Below are 23,401 nucleotides of genomic sequence, written 5' to 3'. Positions count from 1 at the left end.
ACCGCGCTCCAAGTCGTTCACCTGTGGTCCCAACCATCAACTCCTACGGATCAAATTATCACGCGAGCTGACTATTCCTACAAAGGTGCTCCACCACGTACCCGGTACCCATGAATGCAGCAATCGTGCATCTAGGGTTTTAGGGTTTATTTGTTAACGTCGCCTTTACGTAACACTCATGTGTGCGAGACAACGAGAGGCCGACTGCGTGCATGCGCCTCTTCTCTTCGTATATGTACTCCACCATTTGTCTGGTGTCCAAAAAATTATAATAACTACTAGCAATGTGCCAACGCGTTGCCACACGATCAAAGTAGATTAATACATATTCATCGATTTGATAGAAAAAAAGTCTAGTTTTGAAATACGTATATCACTAAAAATATGTTATGTTTCACTCAAAATATATTCCTTTGGCGGTTTTGATGAGATAAGGGAGGAATGTTGTTGGTTTCAAGATTCGAGAAGTGGTATATGTCTAATTTCTACTCTTACTAGCAAGATGCTCATGCGTTGCACGGAACATCAAGATCTTGTGGAAGAAAAGGATGAACAAGGGAAGGCCTGATCTGCAAATGTGGTGAGAAGTGCGGGTAAATTGCCATATTTTCCTTCCTACCCGTCAGATATAAATCGGACGACCTACATTGCAGGATGGCAGGCCCACCATCATCACCAACTCTGTTTTTTATCCCTACTCTTATAAAAAGCATTGTCGGTGATGATTGTGTGCCTGCCATTCTGCAATATAGGCCATCCACTACTAGGAAAAGGCTAATTAGTGGCGCACCTGTTTTGGCCATTAATGGAGCACTACAGGTGCACCACTATCATCACGCCACTAGTAACTAATACTAATGGCGCACCCGTGGTGCGCCATTAGTATACCAGACAATAGTGGGGCACCAAGGAGTGCGCCATTAGCATGTCAAACGGTGCGCCATTACTATGCCTCCCAGGGGGCCATATTTACCTTGTGCTATGGGTACTAATGGCACACTTCTATATAATGCGCCACTAGTGTGTTTATTGTACTGCGCCACTAAATTGCAGTGTGGTGCGCCACTAGTATGAATATTAGGAATTATTTTTTTCTTTTCTGATTTTCCACAGGCTACAAAATATATTACTGCAAAGAATATAGACAACACGACATATAAACAGCAGATTTATCGAATACAATGGAAGATTTGTCTCTGAATACAATTCATCATATTAGTCTCCGAATTCAAAATACGGAACAACGTTAGAACATTACAAGTCTCGGGACCGCGAGTAGCGAGTTTGTCTTCACATTACAAGTCGATATCAATCATCTAAACTACCATGACATAGAAGAGAGTTGCGGTCATCACTATGAGCATCATCGTGATGAAACTGGTCTTCATCCGATTCCTCCAACGCTCCCTCCTCTCTCCCGCTAGATAGCGCGCGTATCTAGCTTCTGCCTCCGCCCTAGTGGTGTACCCTTTGTAACTGTTACCGCTGAAACGGTGAACCTGTCTCCGACACTCCTCCTAGTCGTCGTAGACTCCGGGAACCTTACCCTTGTAAACGACATACGACGACATCTCTATGCACTAGCCAAACAAAACGTTAGTAGCAATTCACAGACAATACATAAGCAATATATAAGTATGCAACAAAAGGATCGGGAGAGAAAAGCAACACATTAATAGCACGTTTCATGGTCCTCCTAAAAAATAGCATCGATTACAGATAAGTTGAACGACTGTCCAAACACAAAGAGACATACAAGTTCATTAAAGTTTAATTACAACATGAGCTAATCGATATTTCATAACTACATAGCATCACTACTTTCGACTCAACTCAGGGACCGGAGCGTGGATGAAGCCGCCGTCTTTCGTGATGGTCATGAAATCGTGGGCATTCTCAGCCTGCATTTGTATCATTGTTTCTATCTCACTTTTGGACAGTTGATATCTGAGGTAGAACTGCCCCGAGGTATGAAGGACATCTTGATGGATGGTTTCCGCAAACTCCTACTGGATGCGAAAGAACTCATGTCTGATGTCCGCGTCCTGGATTGCCGACAACCGTGTGGCCCAATCTTTGAGATTATTTGGTAGTAGAAGGTGATTATGGTCCCGTACGATCGCCCGCATGTGATGGAGGGCGTAGTAGGCATCCTTCTAACCATCAGGCGGCTGCTTGACGCAGGGGAACGTCGTATTGTGGGTGAACATGTGCTTGCCGTACCTACGAATTGGCCTGCTGAAGGTGCCTCCAGATCTGGCGTAGCCGGGGAGAACATCATCAAGAACTTTCTTGATTTTTGTGTAGTCTTTCTTCGACTAACGGTCCAAGTCGAAATACGTGGCCATGGAATATTTTGGGATTAAGAGGATGAGTGTGCAATGTGTTTCACTACACAAAATACGGAATGTTAGAAAAAAAGAACGATCAAAATCTAAGAAATCATATGTTACGGGGCTGTGAGGGGATGACTTGCTCAGGAAAGTAAGGCACGAGGAAGTTATCCTTATCTGGGTTTGCCAGAATGATGCTTTCGAGGTATGAACTCGTGACTTGACGGTCCCCGGCACTGACGAAGATCTTGGCACGCATGTAGAAGGGGTCGACTATCACGATGTCCGGGGTCTTGTCCCTAATGATCCACATCTCCATACTCAGTGAAAATAGCCAAACGAAGGTGTAGTGCAGCAGATGAAGGTTAAACATAGTGAAGATGTCATCAAACTGCAGGACGATCATACCCCTGATGGCGCTATCCACAAAGCCCTTGCCCTCTGGCACCTTGGCCATGAAAACCGGGTATGCCACATCATTCTCGGAGAGACGCCGCTTCTCCAAAGAAAGAACACTGTCATGCAGACTCCACATAGCACCGGTTGCAGCATTGAGTAGATTAGTCGGTAGCATCAGCCTACCCGCCACATGCACCCTCCTCGAGACATCCTTAGGTGAAGGTGGCCCATCCTGAGCGCGGATCATACTCGGTGCCGGCTGGCTCGCACCCTTATTATTCTTTCTTTTCTGTCCCTTCTTCTTCTGCTGTAATGGGATCGAGTTCTGCTCAGAGACCGCCTTCTTGAGTGTGTTGGGGCTGATAATATTTCACACCTCGGCTATCTGAGGCTCGGTGAAGGCGGCTGCTGGAGGCGTTTCCTGAGAACTGAACACCAGGCGACGCGTGTTGCAATTGGGTTTCTCCGCGGTACCAGATAGATCGCGGTCGTCTTTTGCAGGGTTGGGTTCTTGAGAAGGAGGCCCCAAGAATTCGTCACCGTACCCATGCTCGTTGAAGTACTTATCGAGGTTGGTAAATTTACCGTCGTCATCGTCCGGATCCTGTGCCATATGCATGTCCGAATCCTGTGCCATATGCATGTCCAACATGTCTGGTAGCGTTGCGGCGGTCATGACATGGCTTGAAGCCGGCACGACTGGCGGTGTTGTCTGTGCGGTGGTGTCCCCTGCCCCCAAACAAATCTGGCTCTTCGGCCAAAGCAGGGGCTAGCTTAAGTAGGCACTGAGGGTCATCACATCATCTTCGTTGGCCCTAGCGGGTCGAAACGGAGGTAACAAGTCGTCGCAGCTTGGCAGCACCTGAACCAGTTGAACCCTATACACGGTGGGTGGCATCGATTACCGTGGAACATGGGGTTGCCTGGTTGAACGATTCTGCCCTTGGCGACATCAATGAACTCGCCGCCCACGAAGTGCAGGAGAGTGCATGGAACATCGGCGGCACCCTGCGAAAACATGTAGGGCGTCAGGGATGCCTAGTCAAAGGCAAGGAGATGAAGTCATCGGCCGAGAGGCTTAGTTATAGTGATGGCGTAGAGCTCGGCTAATGTCGAGGCACCACCAACGGCGGGCGTGCAAGTGACGGAGGGGCCGCTTGCTGCCGACATGCCGGCCGACGTATTCTTCGCACACCCAGGTGCATTAAGCTCCAATGACCGTGCCGGCGCCGGAGACACCAATACCGCCTCCGCCGGAGACACCAATGGTGCCGCTTGTGCATTGTGCGAGTTGCTGGCCGTGAAGCTGGGAACCGGGGGCGGCCCCTGTTGGCCGCCTGCAATCCACGCCTGTAGCCCCTCAATCAAGGTAGGCACAATGGCGGTGATCGTCGCTCCCAGTTGGTGTTGCACTTGCTCTTGGATAATCTCCGGAATCCGCACCACTTGTACCTTGAGTTCTTGAACCTCGTGCGATTGGCTTTCTGAGCTGGTCTTTCTCTCCTTTCGCCCACCAGCGTTATAGTATTCCGACCATTTCGTGGACAAGCCTTTGCCGGCCACACGACCAGCTGACGACGGTTTACTGAACTTATCCTTGTTTTTCATTACATTCAATACCTTATTTAAAGTTTTGTCCCAAGGGGGCTCTGAGACGACCCCGTGCTACTACTTTCAGTGTCCTGCGGAACGAATGTGAACCATTTAGAAGTTTGGCTTCATTAATTAGAATGCAACCATATGGAGCTAATTACCCGGGGCTGTATTCCTTACTAGAACACGCTCAAGCGCCTTGGTCTTCGGATCTGTGGTAAGCTCCTTTATTATCGGGTCCACCTTGTACCGGGCCCTGACAAAGTTCCTGGTCTGCTTGTCACGGTATTTCTAGAAGCGGGGCGGTAGGCCTTGCTCGGCACGCTCCGCGACCTCCTTGTCCCATATAGGTTCCGCCACTCTGTAACCGCCGGGACCGAGTTGGTGGACCCCTATGTTCAAGTCCCGCATATCTTTCCCCCACTGACTTGATTCCACGGTTGTGTTGCTCTCGCACTTGATCTTGAACTCCTTGTAGTCATCTTCGCTGATCAAAGGATTTTTCTCCTTGATTATGTCATAACTATCAGCTTTTTCAATCATTCTCTTCACCGCACCTCTCCAAGTAGCCAGGGCCGTGCTCATCTTCGTGAGGGCGGCACTGTTCACTTCATTCCCCGAGAGGCCGGTGTTTGCAACGTCACTGGGGAAGTTGTATCAGTCATGCAACTTCATGAAGAGGAGGTTGCGCAAATTCCCTCGATCACGATGCCTTAGGTTCTCGGTGTTGATCGAGATGGTGCTCCGGAGAATGCACCCGAGATGTCCTGCGTACCCCTTGACTAATTCTTTGGGCGCCGTTGGTTGCCCTTCATAGGACACTTCAGTAAATTCCTCCTTGATGGTGCCGAGCACGTTCGGGCGCCGGTCCTTCCATTACCTCTTCGGTTGGCTGCCATCTGTGCGTGCACTGCCATCATTAGTGGTGTCATCCTCGGCGGCACCATCATTGGTGTCATCCCGGACGCCACTAGGGGTTGTGTAGTCAGGATCGGTGTCTTTCGCGGCTTCCTCATAGCGGTGAGGTTCTTCCTCCATATCCTGGGACAGCTCCCAGAATTGCTTGCACGAACCGCCGGCATCATGGTTGTGGGCCATGTTCACTCTAAATAGGAAAAAAGTTTGGTCAAAAAGTTGGTTATTGTTAAGGAACAAGATCTCTAAGTTGACCAAATAACCTAATTCTCAAGGAATTCGCTGTTAGCGTGTTGTTGCTAAGGTCCAAGTCCCTTCATAACCCCCTTCTTCTTGTCTCCTCTCACTATCTGTCTCGCACACATGGCAAGCAAGGGTGTCTGAGTGTGTGAAAAAATACTAAACTAATCCAAGGGCTGAAAATTGATCATCTCTTTCAGATTGGAGTTTTCTTTCTTGGGGCTTCGGTGTGCGATACAAAACTGAATTTTGGAAATCTACAGAATGAACAAGCTAAGGGTTGCAAATGCGCGCAAGGCTTCAAGGGTGACGGCATAATGGCTCAGTGTTATTTAAGGGTTGGTTTGTGAGGAATTATCATGGTCTCATCATTTAGGGTTTGTCGACACCGAGGCATCCTAAAAGCTAATCTAGTATCTCCATTTAACTGTTTTCAACTAGAAAGTGCACAAAGTGCAACAAACAGATTATTTCAACCCCCCAAACAATAATGATAACTTTCTTTTCCAGAACTATAAACGACTCATGGTTTTGTCTGTCCACACATGAATCCAGCATATGTGTTTAATGCACAAGAATAAAGGGACACCATGTTGTAGGGTCAAACCCTAGGTGGGATCATTTCACACTTGGAGGGGGGAAAGGAGGAAAACACTCAAGAACACAAGAAAAAAACTCTCAAACAATCCCAAATATCACATCCACTAGAGGGGCATACATGAGATCCACAAGATTACAAGATCAATCCATGGGTAATAGCACTAGGGTAAGGTTCTTCTCACTAGGTGAGGTCTTGCATCCAAAGAGGATCTTCTCCAAGAGGAGGGCGTGATCTCCAAGAGGAGCTTCTCCAAGTGGAGGTCTAGATCTCCTAAAGGAGGAAGAGGAACAAAGCCCTCTTTTGTGTTCTAATATCTTTGTTGCCCTACTAATGAACTAGGAGATGCCCTTATATAGTTTGGGGACGAAATGAGAGAGGTGGGGGATACAAGGGCAAAGCCCCGAGGAGGCACGCAGGCCCACGGTGTTGTTCGGGCACCCGGGGCCACGGGACCGGGCACCCGAACCGGATAGGGGAGGACGCCCAGGTTCGGCCGGGCACCCGGGGCGAGAGGGGCCGGGCACCCAGCCAAGGCAGGGGGGCGGCTGGGAGTTGGCCGGGCAACTGGGGGTCCCAAGCCCGGGCACCCGGGGTGGCGCCAGGAGGCCGGCTAGGTCGGGCCGGGCACCCGGGAGGCCAAAGGCCCGGGCACCAGGGGGTGCAGGCAGCGGCTGGGAGAGGAGGTCCCGGGCACCCGGGTGTTAAGGGGCTGGGTACCCGGGGCAGGCCGGGGCAGCTCCCAGGTGGTGCGGTCGGGCACCCGGGGTTGGGGAGGCCGGGCACCCGGAGTGCTCAGGGGGTTTTGCCTCCCTTCCTCCTTCTTCACTCTTCTCGCTCTCTCCTTCCTTCTCTTGCTCCATGGACGCTCGCATCTCCATCTTCTCCTTCTCACGGTCAACTTCCTCGTACCTAAGAGTGAGCAATGTTTCACCTCGTTCTCGATGGCGCGTGCACGTGCTCTTGTCATTGGTCCACTTGGTGCTTGCGGTGGTGATGGAGTGTCGGTGCGAGTAGTCGAGGGATGCTCCGCATCATCTCCCCCCCCCCTTGGGAGAGATCCGTCCATGGATCGTGTCCTTCATCACCATGGTACTTGGCCATGTCTTTGACATTGAAGATGTCGCTAACGTTGTACTTGTCGCGTGGGATGTCGACCTTGTAGGCTTTGTCGTTGTAGAGTGCGATCACCTTGAATGGTCTGCCGGCTCTTGGTAGTAGCTTGGACCTGTGTTCCTTGGGGAAGCGGTCTTTGCGGAGATGTATCCATACTTGATCACCCGGTTGGAACACCATCGGAGACTTGTTGATGTTGAGCTTGGCGGTGAGGCGTTGTACTTGGCGCTCGATCGTGGATCATGTTTCTTCATGCATCTTCTTGAGGTAGGCGGCTCTTGCACTTGCATCCATATTTGCTCGTTCTTGAAGCGGTAGAGGAAGGATGTCCAATGGCGACAAAGGGTTGAAACCGTAGACGACCTCGAAGGGGGACTTGCCTGTTGTAGAGTGTCTTGCGCGGTTGTAGGCGTACTCGGCGATGGGTAGGCACTCCTTCCACTCCTTGATGTTCTTCTTGATCAACACGCGTAGAAGAGTTGCAAGCGTCCGGTTGTTGACTTCTGTTTGGCCATCGGTTTGAGGATGATACTCCATGGAGAATAGTAGCTTGATCCCGAGCTTGGCGCATAGTGTCTTCCAAAAGTAGCTTAAGAACTTGACGTCTCGATCCGACACAATTGTATTTGGCAAGCCGTGCAACCTCAAGATTTCCCTACAAAAGAGATTGGCAACATGTGAAGCGTCGTCTATCTTATTGCATGGGATAAAATGAGCCATTTTAGAGAATCGGTCCACAACAATAAAAACGGAGTCCTTGCCATTTTGAGTCCTAGGTAATCCAAGCACGAAATCCATGCTAATGTCTTCCCAAGGTTGATGTGGAATAGGTAAAGGCATATTTAAACCATGGGATTGAGAGTGTGACTTAGCTTTGCAACATGTAGAGCACCGGTTGGTGAAGCGGGAGACATCGCGAAACATCTTGGGACAATAATAGTTCTTGGAGAGTGTGGCGAAAGTCTTGTCGCGTCCAAAGTGTCCCATGAGTCCGCCTCCATAAGCCTCTTGCAAAAGGAGCAAACGAAGAGAAGACTCGGGAATGCATAGTTTGTTAGATCTCATAAGATAACCATCTTTGATATAATATCTTTCCCAAGAAGTATGCGTCACACACTTAGCATAAGGAGTAGCAAAAGTCACATCACCCTCATACAAGTCTTTGATATGATCAAATCCAACTACATTCAATTCAAGTTGAGTAAGTAACATGCATTTGCGGGAAAGGGCATCCTCCACCATGTTTTCTTTGCCCTTAATGTACTTTATCACATAGGGAAAAGATTCAATGAATTCACTCCATTTAGCATGCCGTTTATTCAACTTGGTTTGACCTTTGAGGTATTTAAGTGTTTCATGATTGGTATGTATGGCAAACTCATGCGGTCTAAGGTAATGCTCCCACACATGTAACACACGCACTAAAGCAAACAATTCTTTGTCATAGATGGGATAATTAAGTTGAGCACCGGAAAGTTTTTCACTAAAATATGCAATAGCTCGTTTTTCTTGCATCAAAACTCCACCAATTCCGGTACCACTTGCATCGCAATGAACCTCAAAAGTTTTGTCAAAGTTGGGTAAAGCAAGAATCGGAGCATGTGTAAGCAAAGATTTGAGCTCATCAAAAGCATTTGATTGCAAAGGTCCCCAAACAAAAGGAGCATTCTTCTTACTCAAAGCATGCAGAGGAGTGAAAATAGTGCTAAAACCTTTCACAAAGGGCGATAAAAACCTGCAAGGCCAAGAAAACTTCGCACTTGTTGCAAATTGGTGGGTTGGGGCCAAGTTTTAATTGCTTCAATTTTAGATTCATCAACATGTACACCCCTGGAAGAAACAACAAATCCCAAGAAAACAAGCTTGTAAACACCAAACATGCACTTTTTCATGTTGGCATAGAGTCGTTCCTTGCGAAGAGTTTGTAAAACAGCTCTAACATGACTTAGATGCTCTTTCATGGATTTGCTAAACACAAGAATATCGTCAAAGTAAACCACAACCAAAACTCCAATGTAAGGTCGAAGCACAAAATGCATAAGATGCATGAAAGTACCAGGAGCTTCCGATAAACCCATAGGCATAACCAACCACTCGTACAAGCCAAATTTAGTTTTGAAAGCCAGTTTCCATTCATCACCTTCTTGTATGCGGATTTGATAATAACCACTTTTAAGCTCAATTTTTGAGAAAATGGTGGCACCGCTAAGTTCATCAAGCATATCATCTAAGAGAGGAATGGGATGCCTATAACAAACGGTAATAGCATTGATAGGTCTACAGTCCGAGCACATGCAAAAACTACCGTCTTGCTTGGGCACAAGTATAACGGGAACGACACAAGGGCTTAAGCTTTCACGTACATGACCGTTGTCGATTAGTTTTTGGACTTGCCGTTGGATCTATTTTGTTTCTTCGGGGTTGATGCGGTAGGGAGCCTTGTTTGGAAGAGGTGCACCGGGGATGAGGTCGATCCGATGTTCAATGCCACGTAGAGGAGGGAGACCGAGATGTAGCTCATCGGGAAACACATCCTCAAATTCCTGCAACAAGTTGGAAAACACTAGAGGAAGAGGATTAGGGGTTTTAGTTTTGGTAACCTCGTATTTGCATAGGAGGACAAAGTGGACGACACTCGATGGGTTCTCACACACTTCTCTCATCTCTCTTTTTATGTCTAGGAGGACTAAGTTTTTCTCTCTTGGCGAAGAGGCGCTCAATTTTTGCTTGTGGCTCTCACTTTCTTTTTGGTGTATCACTTTCTCACTCTTCTCTCCATGATGGGTGTCTTGCTTGTTGCCTATCACTTGCATAGGAGACATAGGTCGGAGCACATATTCCTTCCCTTTCATCTTGAAGCTATAGTGATTGGTACGGACATTTTGGATGACACCACGGTCGAATTGCCGTGGTCGACCAAGAAGGAGGTGGCAAACGGTCATTGGGACCACATCACACTCCAAAGTGTCCTCATATGCACCAATTTTGAAGGAGACTTGGACCGTATGCTCAACTCGGGTAGTGCCGGAGTCACTTAGCCATTGAACCTTGTAAGGGTGCGGATGCTTCCTCTTGACCAATTGAAGCTTGGATCATAGTTCTTCAATTGCCAAATTGTGGCAACTACCTCTGTCTATGATGACCTTGACGGTGTGCCCATTGATGCCGTCCATGGTGTGGAACATGTGGCACCGTTGGTCTTCGTCTTGGTGCTGTCGGAGCGTCAAGACCTTGGAGACCATGAGAGAGGGACTTGAATCGTTGTCACAAAAGACTTGATCATCTTCATCTTCGTTCACGCACTGGTGCATGGCCACATGATCAATGGCTTCCATTTCTTCTTCACTCATCGAGTCATATGTGCCGTCATTGTTGAAGATCATTGTTCGCTTGTTGGTGCATTGGAAGGAATTGTGGCCTCGGCCGCCACATGTGAAGAATTTGAATGAACTTGTCTTGACGGGATCATCGGGAGGCACCGAAGATGAAGGAATCTTGGATTTGTAGGTGCTTGCCGGAGGAAGAGTCGAGGAAGGTTCCACTTGCTTGGAACTTGTCTTGACGCCGGTACTTGGTGATGCTCGAGTTGATGTAGGAGGTGCCGACGTCGCGGGAGCTTGAGAGTAGGAGCCGTAGGTCTTGGACGAGTACTTGGCGTATTTGAAGTCATCTTGCACTTGTCGCTCGGCCTTGGTCGCTTGATGAACTAGCTCAAGAAGGTTGGAGTATGGTTGGAAGTCGGCGATCCGCTTGATTGGGTGGTTGAGGCCATTCAAGAAGCGTGCCATTGTTTGCTCGTCATCTTCCTTGACATTCGCTCGTATCATGGCAATCTCCATTTCTTGGTAGTATTCTTCCATCGCCTTTGTTCCTTGCTTGAGGAGATGCAACTTCTTGAAAAGATCTTGAGTGTAGTGAGTAGGCACAAAGCGGGCTCTCATGACTTCCTTCATTGCTTCCCAAGTTGTGATTGGTGGTTCACCTCTTGTATGTCATTGCTTGATCACTTGCTCCCACCAAATGAGGATGCAGTCTTGGAACTCGAGGGAGGCCATGGCTATCTTCTTTTCTTCATCGTAGTTGTGGAGGCGAAAAATCTTGTCCACCTTCAATGCCCAAGAGAGATATTCTTCAGGATCATTGCTTCCGGAGAACTTTGGCATGGTGAACTTGAGCTTGCCGTAGCGGAGTTCTTCATCTTGATAGCAGTTGTGATATCGCTCTTGCCTTGGAAAGTCCTCAAATGTGTGTTCCTCGTGGTGTCGCTCTTGGAGTGGAGGAGGTTCTTGAAGCACTTGTTCCACTTGGTGTCTCTCTTGTCTTGGAGGAGGGCGAGGAATGTGCGCTTGTTGGCACCTTTCTTGTTGCTCTTCGCGTCGGGCGGCTTCTTCTTGTATCTCGTGATGAAAAGCTTCCTCTTGTTCTCGCACTTCTTGATTGCGGTCTTCGACGGCTCTAGTGGCCTCGTTGAGTGTGCCTTGTGCTTCAAGTTCTTGAGCTTCATGTTCGAGGGCTTGTGCTTCATGTTGCTCTTGTGCTTGTCGAAGTGCATCACCGTCATGAGGGACTTGACATGGTACTTGTGGAGGTATTTGCTCTTGCTCCATTGCTCCTTGAGGGATTTGGTGTCGCATCCTTTCACGTGCTCGAACTCTGTCTTGTAAGCCATTGCCATGGAATGGATTTTCTTGAGCTTGGTGATCTTGAGGATGATCACGTCGAGGAGGGCGAGCTCATGGCGGACTTGCATCATAAGAGGAGTAGTCCGAAGATTGCTGACTTGTATGGTGACTTGAGTGGCGCCGTCTTGACAAAACGGATGAGGAAGACGAGCGTCACATGATCATGTTGCGGAGGTCTTCCATTTGTGTGTTGAATTTGTCGTCGATGCTTTGACGAAGGTTGGAGGCGAGTTGCTCCAAGCGTTCACCAAATGCGACATTTTCTTGATGAAGCGCTCGTTGTGCGATGAAGAAGTGGTTCTTGGAGACGAAGCCAGAATCATCACCTTGCTCCTCGAATAGTGGGTTCGACGACGAGTTTGGCATATCCATCATAACCAAGTGGGGCGAGTAGGAAAATGAGAGAACAATACCAAAGTTACCTTCTCCGAGGACTGAAGATGTAACAAGTGTCTCTCAATGTAGTGCCACAATAGGAGAATTGGAACCGGGTTTGTTTCTCACACCTAAAAGTAAAGGGCTTATGGAGTAGCTCGGTTAGGATGGTGGCAAAAATTTCAAGCAAATGTTATACAAGTTATTGATAAGGTTGAGAAGGTTCACAAAAATGCAAGTAAAGCAAATAGATCAAACCCAACGGAATCACTAGGTACACACGCACGGAAGATAGATGGGATCCGCACAACCAAGGAGTAAGCTCAAATGTGCAACCACGAAAAATGCTCTTGTTGTGCGGATGCTCGAGAGACACTAGCTCGATTGCTCAAATGGGCAAGATATGCTTGTGCACCTACCTATGAGAGAACGGTGCCATCTTCAATCCCAACTATGGTATATATGCGATGACCAAGATGATATAGGTTTGCAAATGGCTCAACTCTATTGCTTACAAGCTTTTTGTTTCTCCTGTTTTTATTAAAAGCTTTTTTTTCTCTATGCTTGATGCTCGAGCCGAGTATGATATGAGACAAGTATATATGATATGCACGGGAGAGACTTATGGCACAAGGATGATAACACGATCACTACGGTGCACAATAGCGTGGCCCGGCAATTCTCAACTTGCTAGTCTCAATGGGTAAGCAACGCAAAGGGGCTCGGGCTATCAATGCAAAAAGCAAGGTAAGAAGTAAGTGTCGTCGAGGTTACCGTCCTTTCTCACGGTTAGCGGTGAAGATGGCTCTGAGTCGATGATGGTGATGACGATGTCACACGCTCCTAAGTAGCCGAAACACCTTAGGAAACGCAAATGGCAACACAAAATCGGTCAAATGCAGAAGGTGGGTGTTTTTGTGATGATTTTTTGGATGGGGGCTTAATGGTGGTGGTAGTGGGATGAGTGGATGGGGGATGTCAAGAGCTTCTAAACGAGCTAAAGAACACGAAAAACGGACTTGGGATGTGGAAATTATGGCCAAAATGGAGTTGGTAGTGGGCTGATTTGGGGGGGTGCAGGCACCCGAGGGTGTGAGGTGCGCGTGCCCGGGGGTTCGAGGTGCGGGCACCCGGTGGTCTTCGGGATGGGCGGAAAATTTGGGGGAAAAGCTAAATTCCGCGAATTTCGTGGTGGGAAGGGTGGGGATTGTTGGGGAGGGGCTAGATCCACTTGCCAAACATCAAATCCATGGACCAAAACAACCAAATCTCACAAGTTCCAACAAATTGCAAGAATTTTTTTGGGGGGATATTTTTGTGGGGATTTTGAATTTGGACGAAAAACAACAAAATCAAGCTAGCAAATGGGGGGATGGGACTCCAAGATGTGAATAAACCTTGCTCATGATACCAAGATGTTGTAGGGTCAAACCCTAGGTGGGATCTTTTCACACTTGGAGGGGGGGAAAGGAGGAAGACATTCAAGAACACAAGAACAAAACTCTCAAACAATCCCAAGTATCACATCCACTAGAGGGGCATACATGAGTTCCACAAGATTACAAGATCAATCCAAGGGTAATAGCACTATGGTAAGGTTCTTCTCACTAGGTGAGGTCTTTCATCCAAAGAGGATCTTCTCCAATAGGAGGGCTTGATCTCCAAGAGGAGCTTCTCCAAGTGGAGGTCTAGATCTCCTAAAGGAGGAAGATGAGCAAAGCCCTCTTTTGTGTTCTAATATCTTTGCTGCCCTACAAATGAACTAGGAGATGCCCTTATATAGTTTGCGGACGAAGTGATAGAGGTGGGGGGATACAAGGGCAAAGCCCCGAGGAGGCACGCAGGCCCACGGTGTCGTTCGGGCACCTGGGGCCACAGGACCGAGCACCCGGACCGGTCAGGGGAGGACACCCAAGTTCGGCCGGGCACCCGGGGCAAGAGGGGCCGGGCACCTTACCTGGGCAGGGTTCTGGCTGGGAGTTGGCCGGGCACCCGGGGGTCCCAAGCCCGAGCACCTGGGGTGGCGCCAGGAGGCCGGCTGGGTCGGACTAAGCACCCGGTGGTGCAACCAGCGGTTCGGAGAGGAGGTCCCGGGCACCCGGGTGGCAAGGGGCCGGGCACCCGGGGTAGGAAAGGGTAGCTCCCAGGTGGTGCGGCCGGGCACCCGGGGTTGGGGAGGCCGGGCACCCAGAGTGCTCAGGGTTTTTTGCCTCCCTTCCTCCTTCTTCACTCTTCTTGCTCTCTCCTTCCTTCTCTTGCTCCATGGAGGCTCGCATCTCCTTCTTCTCCTTCTCGCGGTCAACTTCCTCGTACCTAAGAGTGAGCAATGTTTCCGTTTGAGGTAGAATCCAATCCTCACATGAATCCAAACGAGACTTGAATAGGAAAGGGTTCACCTCGTTCTCGATGGCGCGTGCACGTGCTCTTGTCATTGGTCCACTTGGTGCTTGCGGTGGTGATGGTGTGTCGGTGCGAGTAGTCAAGGGATGTTCCGCATCAGACCACATGTCAAAAATTTCACAATTGATCCTAACATGACAGTGCATATATAACCAGGCTTATGGTGCATTCTACTTTCTACCTGTCCAAACTGTATTTGTCAGACTTAACTAAGTTAACTGTTATCTGCACACCCTAATCTTTTTATATGATTAACACAAAATAGACATCTCAACACTTACATTTGCAAATATAACAACATGAGACACTTCAACTAGGTACTTCTCGAAGGACAAACACCAAGAGACAGTAAATATATCAGCCGTTGATAGAAGCTATTCAGAACTAGTCCTACTTAATTCTTGATCCTACTTAATTAAGGACAAACACCAAGAGACAGTAAACATATCACACTTATATATGCATAACACAAGAGGCAGTTGATCCTACTTAATTAAGTACTAAGATACCCCGGCCCATGCATTAGTCGCAAGTACCCCATATGTCCTATTTTTAGCAAAGTCATGCTAAAATTCACGGAAAATTTCAGCATGACCTTTGCTGAAAATAGGACATATGGAGTACCCAAATTTTCCTGAACGGAAGTTAATCGACATTCCGGCAAACTCAAGGGCCTCTCGGGGTACCTGCAAAATCATCACGACACGATGGTCGGAGACAAAACCCAGCAATATATCTTCTAGGGTGAAGACGCCAGCACCACTAGTAGGTGTCAGGACTCAAAGATGCTCCTGCAGAAAAGATGAACAAACACATGCCACATATATTACACCACATACATGGAAACAATAATGATGGTATCTTTTCATATGGACAACCCTTTCTTTCCCCTCTTGGCTTAAGCCCTAAAACCTAAAGCTAGTCTTGTGGCCTCATCCACTAACTAATGCAGGTCTTGCATTGCACACTGCCTTACAAGTTGTATAAAGAGCTTTGATAGGCTAGTGCATGGAAGATAGACACAAATGTTTTTTTTTTGCATCAAAGCATGGACACAAATGTTGATATTCTTAGTCAGTGTTTTTTTCTCTTTCGCCATTGATAGGCTAGTGCATGGAAGATAGAACTCCAACTACTTGTTTTGTGTGAGAAATATATAGTCAATGTCAAAGTTTTCATAAACATGGTGTTTTCATTTAGAGAAGCATATTAGACCTTACATGATCCTTGGGAACAACTAGCTTGTTCATGGTTTGGGGTATGGCAGTAACCAGTAGCTTACCAATTCATGGTGTTTGGGGTATGGCAAAAGAACATGTCTACAACTATCAGACCATCACAAGTATCAACAGAACATGTCTACAACTATGTAACAAATCATGTCTAGTAAAATCAAAGGAACATCTCTACACCATCATTCAGGCCATCACAAGCATAACAGAGTAATGGTGTTTTCTTCAGTTACCTTTGATCTGGCTGCTCGGAATCCACTGACCTTCAGATCTACTAACCAATCCACTAACCTGCTACTCATCAAAAGGAAAAATAAATGAGCATACGCGGTGAGTAGAAGGGGTTGGGGATTTAGGGTTTCTGTATGGGGTTAGAACTAGTCAAGTCTAAATATTACACAACCCTGAACATTACACAATTCTGAACATTTCACTACTCAAGGTTACAAAAATTTGAGAGAGAGAGAGAACAGCAGTAGGTTTTGGGAAAGGGGGAGGAAGAGCAACAAGGTTTTTCGAAGCCTGGGCAATGCATTGTGATGTAGTATTGTTGTTCTTGGCAGCCTGGGCTGACCAATCCTAGCACATGTAATACTCCACCTAACACTAAACAAGTCCTAGCACTAATCTACTCTATTTGGGTCCACATGTAATACTCCACCTAACACTAAACAAATCCTAGCACTAATCAAGTGTGTTAGCTGGCTCCAGGGTACGCACATGAGCACGAGCACGTCCAGGGGCGCTGGATGCTCACGTGGACGCACGCCCAACTGGCTATGGCCCAAGCACACCATGGCGACCGCCTGCAGGAGGTCGTCGGCCGGCGAGCAGCGACGAGTGGCGGGAGCGCGAACCGGCAAGGCAGCGAGCAGCACCTAGCGGCAACAGCGACCATGAGCAGCAGGAGACAAGCAGCAACAACAACAGCTATGAAGTGGCACCAGGAAGAGCAGCTCCAGCGTAGAGCAGCAGCAATATGCAGCAGCAGAGGGCCGCAGCAGCGGCGGGCAGCAACAAAGCAACGACAAGCGGCGACCGTGGAGACAACCTGGTCTGCGTGCGCGAACGGGATGGCTGGGGGCGTGGGAGCACGGGCACGGCCACAACGAGCTCTGGCCATGGCGGCTACATTCGATGGGGCGTCTACCACGAGGGACTCAAAGGGAAGACATGGGGAATCGACGCGGTGCTCACCGGGGAGGATGTAGGCAAGCTCCAGGGGAGTTGGGGACGGCCGGAGTAGCGGGATCTGACGACGGGCGACGGCGACTGTGGCCAAGAAGACCGACGGAGGGGCAAGCGAGGGGGTGGGTGGTGTGCTCGGTCGATTCCGTTCGGGGTAACTGAGCGAGGAGACAGGGAAGGGTGCGGGGGGTCGGCAGCGGCGCTGGAGCGGGGGAGGGTGCGGGGGGTCATCGGCGACGAGGGGGATTTGGCGAGGGGGGATAGCGATCGAGATGGAGGGGGATCTGGCGCAGGGGGCGAGGGAGAAAGGGATAGAGGGGGGAAGGTTAGCAATGGCGCACCTCCCAGGGGTGCGCCATAACTACATCCATAGCAATGGCGCACCACCGAGGGGTGCGCTATAAGTAACTTATTATTATTATTTTTTATTTGCATCTAATAATTTTTTAGAAAATGACGATCAAATTTGAAAACATTTGTGAATGTGAAAAAATATCATCAAATTTGTTAGTTGAAAATATTTATGAATATGAAAAAATATCATCAAATTTGTTATTTGAAAATATCATCAAATTTGTTATTTGAAAATATTTGAAAAAATATCATAAAAAATGGTATACCAATGGCGCACCTCCTAGGGGTGCGCCATAAGTACATTGATAACAATGGCGCACCTTCTCCTGGTGCGCCATTAGTAACTTTTTTTATTATTTTTAGTTGCATCTAATATTTTTTTAGAAAATGACAATGAAATTTGAAAACATTTATGAATGTGAAAAAATATCATCAAATTCGTTATTTCAAAATATTTTTGAATATGAAAAAATATCATCAAATTTGTTATTTAAAAATATCATCAATATTTTATTGGATTTTTAGTTGCATTCATTTGTGAATTGGTAAAACATTTATGAATATGAAAAAATATCATCAAATTTGGAAAAATATTCATGAATTCAAAAAGTGCCCATGAAATTTAAAAATATTCATGAGTTCAAAAATATTAACAAAATTCAATACTTTTTGTGAGTTAGAAATTCAATACCATAATAAACATAAATAAATATTTATGAAGACACTAGAACAAAAGAAATATCATTTCAATATGTCGAAATACAATCGAGAAATGAAGACTAAGATTTAAATACAATCAATCTTAGCTAGCTATCTTTTCACAATCTTCTTGCCCTTCTTTTTCGCAAATGGAGTTCTTCTATTGAACGGACGTCCTTTAGGTAGGGTGGTCCCGCTTCTTCTTGTGGTGTATGGAAATTCATCGTCGTCGTCATGTTCCATCTTCGGGTCGCCGTACTTGTCGAAGTCTTGCTCATTGGCGACTCCATCCATTCCGATGATCTTCCTCTTGCCTCTCCTCACGACAACACGACTGGGCTTTGTTGGATGTTGGGTTCTGGAAGACCCTTAAGGCTCGAACTCTGGGGTGCACGCGAAGATCTTCCCCCTACTGATCCACGTCCGATCGCCTCGCGAGAATCTAAGATGAACAATGAACACCTCGAGGGACACAAGATTTATACTGGTTCGGGCCACCGTTTGTGGTGTAATACCCTACTCCAGTGTGTGGTGTGGTGGATTGCCTCAGGGGCTGATGGTGAATAGTACAAAGGATGGACAACCTCGCGAGAGGTGTTCTTGAGCTGGTGCGATGAACTGCTTGGGTGAGTTCGATCGCCTCTCGGTCTAATGAGCCCTTGATGAGTTCGTCGTCTGTCCCCCCTACTATGGTGGCTAGTCCTATATATAGAGAGGCCCTGGTCCTCTTCCCAAATATTGAGCAGGAAGGGCGCCGACAATGGCCGTTTTGAAGGGGAACATACAGTACAAGTTATCCTGACTAAAGTTGGTCTTCGGCTGCCAAAGGCACTGGCGATGACGCCGTCTTGGGCTCCACGGTGACCTCCATCCTGCCGCTTTGTTGGTCTTGTTCTCGTTGCACTGAAATGGCAACCTTTGCCTGATGCCTCTGTACTCCATGCCTGTGCTTGCCTCCTTTGCACCAAAGAGGAAACAAGGACACTATGCAAGCTGGCGCCCGCCTGGTCTTGATCGTCATGGCTTGCGTCACGAGCACCTGGCGAGGTACCCTGCCTTGATCTCTTCGCCTCCTCGCGAGCCTGCCTGGCGAGGCCGTTCCTGAGGAAGTCTTGTGTCATCCGCCCCGCGAGGCTTGGCCCCTCGCAAGGGTCTTGAGTCTTGCGCTGATCAAGATGGGCCGTACTAGGCCACCACTCGAGCCACGCCGCAGGCCGTAGGCAGGAAAGTCTGGGGACCCCCATTCCCAGAATGCCGACAGTAGCCCCCGGGCCCAAGGCGCGCTCAGACTTGGCTTAGCAGAGAAGCGAAGGGGCAAGTGCGGAGCGCCGCGGGCCCCATCATCCTGCGGCCTTGGGCACCGCGTGGCGGTTGATTGGACGTGGGCGCCTCCGCTTCCCCACGCTCCCTCATTATGCGTCTGGCTAGGCGGCCACGAGGCTTGTACACAGTTATCCTCCCTTTCCTGCCCACGCGCTTCTTGTTCCCTTTTCCTCCTTGAGCCTCTGCTTCTGCCTCCAATCCATCTTGAGTTCTTCCCCCTTTCCATTGCCATGGCGCCAAAAAAGGACAAGGGGAAGAAACCTGCATCTTCATCCAGCGCGCCTCTGGCGGCTGCTCCTGCCATCGACAAGTCACTCATACTCAATCTGGAAGCCCTGGAGAAGGTCTGCTCCGCACTTTCCTCCAGCTTCAATGAGTGCGGGAAGACAACGGTCTGGCCCGCGTCCCATGCCTCCTTTGATAGGATCATCACGAAGGTCCGATTCTTTGCCGACGCCCTGTGGGTGGGCCTGGTTCCACCCCCATTTTCACTTTCTTCAATGCGGTGCTCTCCCATTACCAGATCCACATGATGCATCTTGGCCCCCAATCCATTACTCCGATTGCTGTCTTCGCCTTCATCTGCGAGGCCATGATTGGGATTCCTCCTTCCGTTGCCCTTCTGCGCCACTTCTTGTCTCTATGCTTGTCTGACCCTTCTCGGTGTTCGGGATGCGTAAGCTTCCAGGCCGTGCTGGAGACGGCCGCCTCGGGGATCGACTTTGGCCTCCCACCTTCTGCGAGCGGGTTCCGGGAGCGGTGGCTGTACATGGACGTTGGGGTGCCCAGCCCCTTGCTCGCGCACCCAACACTGCCTACTATTCCCAATCCTGGTTGGGGTCACGAGGAGCTTACGAGCCCCCAGCTTTCTTTCACCTGGCATCGCTTCGAGAGGCTGAGGAAGCTCGGGGTGATGGCGCCCCAGGTGGTGAAGGAGTTCCTCCGGCACCGTATCGCTCCACTCCAGCGCCATTCCCGCCCAATGTGAGCTTACTCTTGTCGTTAGGATCGTATGAGGCTCCAGGAAGGGGATCTCGCGCCTCAGAGGCTGAAGAAGGTGTTACAGGTCCTGACTGGCGACCCCTCTCCTAGCTGCGTTCGTCATGGAGGCGCCCTGTTGTATCTCTGCACAAACAGTGCCGAGTTCGTGAGGCACATGCCCCGCTTCAACAAATGGGGGCTGCACCCGGCCGGCCTCGCGGGGCCCCGCGAGAACCCGGTTGCCGTAGTCCTTCCCCTAGTTGCCCGTGCCGACCTTCCCTCAGGAGTCGATGCTGGGAGGCAAGCATTGGTAGGAGCTGGGGGCCTGATGTCGAGGTGTTTATGTCACGCGGGGCTCCCGAGGCGTCATCCTCCGGAGCTTACGAAGTCCCTCTCGAGGTGGTGGCTGATGATAGGGCGCGATCTGCGGCTCGCAAGGCCGAAGCCCCCGAGGCCTCGGCAGGCCACCACGAGGTGGCCCCTGATCGCTCCTCTTAGGTTGTTGCCCCTTATGTAGGCCGTCTTGGTGCTTCGGCTCCTATGCCGCGCGCCGGCCCTCACTTCGCGAGCTTGGGCCGATTCCGCATAGATTTCGAGGCCCTTCGCAAGAGGAAGGAGGCTTCCGGTGGTGATGATCGCCCTTTCCGCTCATTGAAGCACAGGAAGTACTTCGCCATGGATGAGTAAGTCCCTCCTTCTTGTAGTTCCTTGCTTGCCGCTCCCTTTGCTGACTGTAGCCTTTTAGGATCCCTCCTGACAAGCTCGCAGAGCCAGCAGAGGAGCCGCTTCCTCAGGCTTCTCCTCCGTCACCGACCTTGATTGTCCCGAGTCTGTGTGCCGCCCTTGGTGCAAGCTCGGCTGGAGAGGCAGGCCGGCCTGTGGCGCGCCTTGAACCTGTCGGCGCGCCGCTCTTCCCTTGTGAGCTCTCCTTGGTCACAACCAGCTTGCCCCGAGCTCCTCCACTAATCATTGGTGGCGTGTGGCTGAAGTCGATCTTCGGGTCCTCATCGGGAGGTGGACTGACACCTGGCTGGGTCCCTTGCAGGGCCCGCCCGGCGATCGCAGGGGCGCCAGCCCCCAGCCCCCTGCCGAGAGGGGGTGAACCACTTCAGGGACCTCCGCCAGCGTCGATGGCGGAGGATGATGTTGATGACGTGCTCGGGCATGCGCGGGACCGCAGTGCTGTCCGCCAAGAGTTCCTACAGAGGGCGGCTGATGCAGTGAGCCAGCTTGGCGCAGAGCTGGCGAGCGAAGACACGCGTCTCGAAGCTGAAGGCTTGAGGATGGTCGAGGAGTGGTGCAAGCTGAAGGCGGCTGTTAGTCTCGCTCGCCACCAGTGTGATCTCGAAAGCGCCAAGGCTGAGGCAGCCCTGGCGGCCTCTCGGGAGGCCTACTCCCGGGCCATTGAGGAGGCTCAGGAGGCAGATAGGCGACGCGAAGCTGCAGAGGAGCGCGCGTGGGAGCTCCAAGACTGGTGTAACTCCCTGGAGCAGGAGGTGGAGCTGTGCCGAGCCGCCCTCGCGTCGCTGAAAGGGTGCCCGCTGGAGTGGAGGAGCTCCGGAGGCGCGAGGACGCGCTGACATTGGAGGCTGCCGAGCGCAACCTCGATCTGGAGCGGTTGGAGACGAGGGAGCGCCAGGTCACCCAGGCGGAGGATGATGTCGGCACGCGGGAGGCTCGGGTCCAGGGGGAGATCGACCCTCGCGTGGTGGAGGCTTGCGCCGGCCTTGAGCGCGGGTATGAAAAGTGGCTGGAGCTGATCAAAGCTGAAGCCACGGGCACGACTGCTGCTCTCAGGACTAGGCCGACCGAAGCCACGCAGCAAGCTGAGGCCACCGTCGTCGCACTAAGCTGGGCGCAGGCTGAGCTGGCCTCCTCCCGCGCCAAGCTGCTTCTTCTTCAACGGCGGTTTGATGATGCCGAGGCCGTTGCGCAGTGGAATGTGGACGAGATCCGCCAGCGGCAGACGCTGGAACACATGCATGGCCCCATGCTTCGGACACTCAGGGAAAGGGCCAACGCGGCCTTGGGCAACACCTGCGAGGCAGTCGCTTAGGAGCCGCATGTGACGAACTACGCTGACAACCTCCGATTCTTCACTGACGTGGTGACGCATCTGGAGAACCGCTCTGAGAGGTCTCCCCAGCTGGTGGAGGAACGGAGCCACGACCTACTCGCGCGGGCATTCACTTCTGATGACGACGGGGTCTATCTCCAAAACATCGACCCCCTCTTCGACTTTGATGCCGCCATCACCCCGGTGCCTGAGGCCGTCCGAGGCGACCTAGTGCGGTGGGTGGAGGACAATGTAGATGCACTCGTCCGGGCCTTCACTTCTGATGACGACGGGGTGATCGTTGTTGTTGACGAAGGTGACGTGGTGAACGGTGGTGAAGATTGTGCCAACAACGGCGATGGGGAGGCCGACGACGACGACGACGGTGCCAGCGACGCCTCTGGGACGCCCTGGGGGATGGAGTGAGCGACATGTCCGACTGATCCCGCGCTTCTCCCTGCTGTTTGTCCTGCGCAGGAAGAGACTCGGGCTCGGCCCTAAAGGTTGTGAGGGCATTTTTGGGAGGGGAAGCCCCTCATGTAAAAAGATTGTTGCCTATGTGTTATCAAGATCGGCGCCGGATGGGTGCCTGCATGATTCCATGATTTTAGCGATGAGTAGGTCGTTGTGATTTTACCTTTGTCTTGGCGAGCCTCGAGCGGGCTCGCAGCGTCCATCCGAGGTCCTCATGAGGGTCCCGTTTAACCATGCGGCGAGAGGCTGGCTGGAGTGATCACCAGCCGCGGGATGGCAGGCGCACATGCTGGGCCCTGCCCTACTCACGAGGGGCTCACGAGAGGGAGGCAGCTAGTGTGAATTCCAACTTGAACAGAAATCGGAGCACGAGAAAGCACACGAATAAGACACGACACCCCCCCCCCCCGCACACACAAACACAAATTCGACTTCAACTTAGA

This window comes from Triticum aestivum, chromosome 4B, assembly GCF_018294505.1.
Source record: "Triticum aestivum cultivar Chinese Spring chromosome 4B, IWGSC CS RefSeq v2.1, whole genome shotgun sequence".
NCBI classification, from domain to species: domain Eukaryota; kingdom Viridiplantae; phylum Streptophyta; class Magnoliopsida; order Poales; family Poaceae; genus Triticum; species Triticum aestivum.
Note: the sequence above shows the minus strand (reverse complement) of the source record.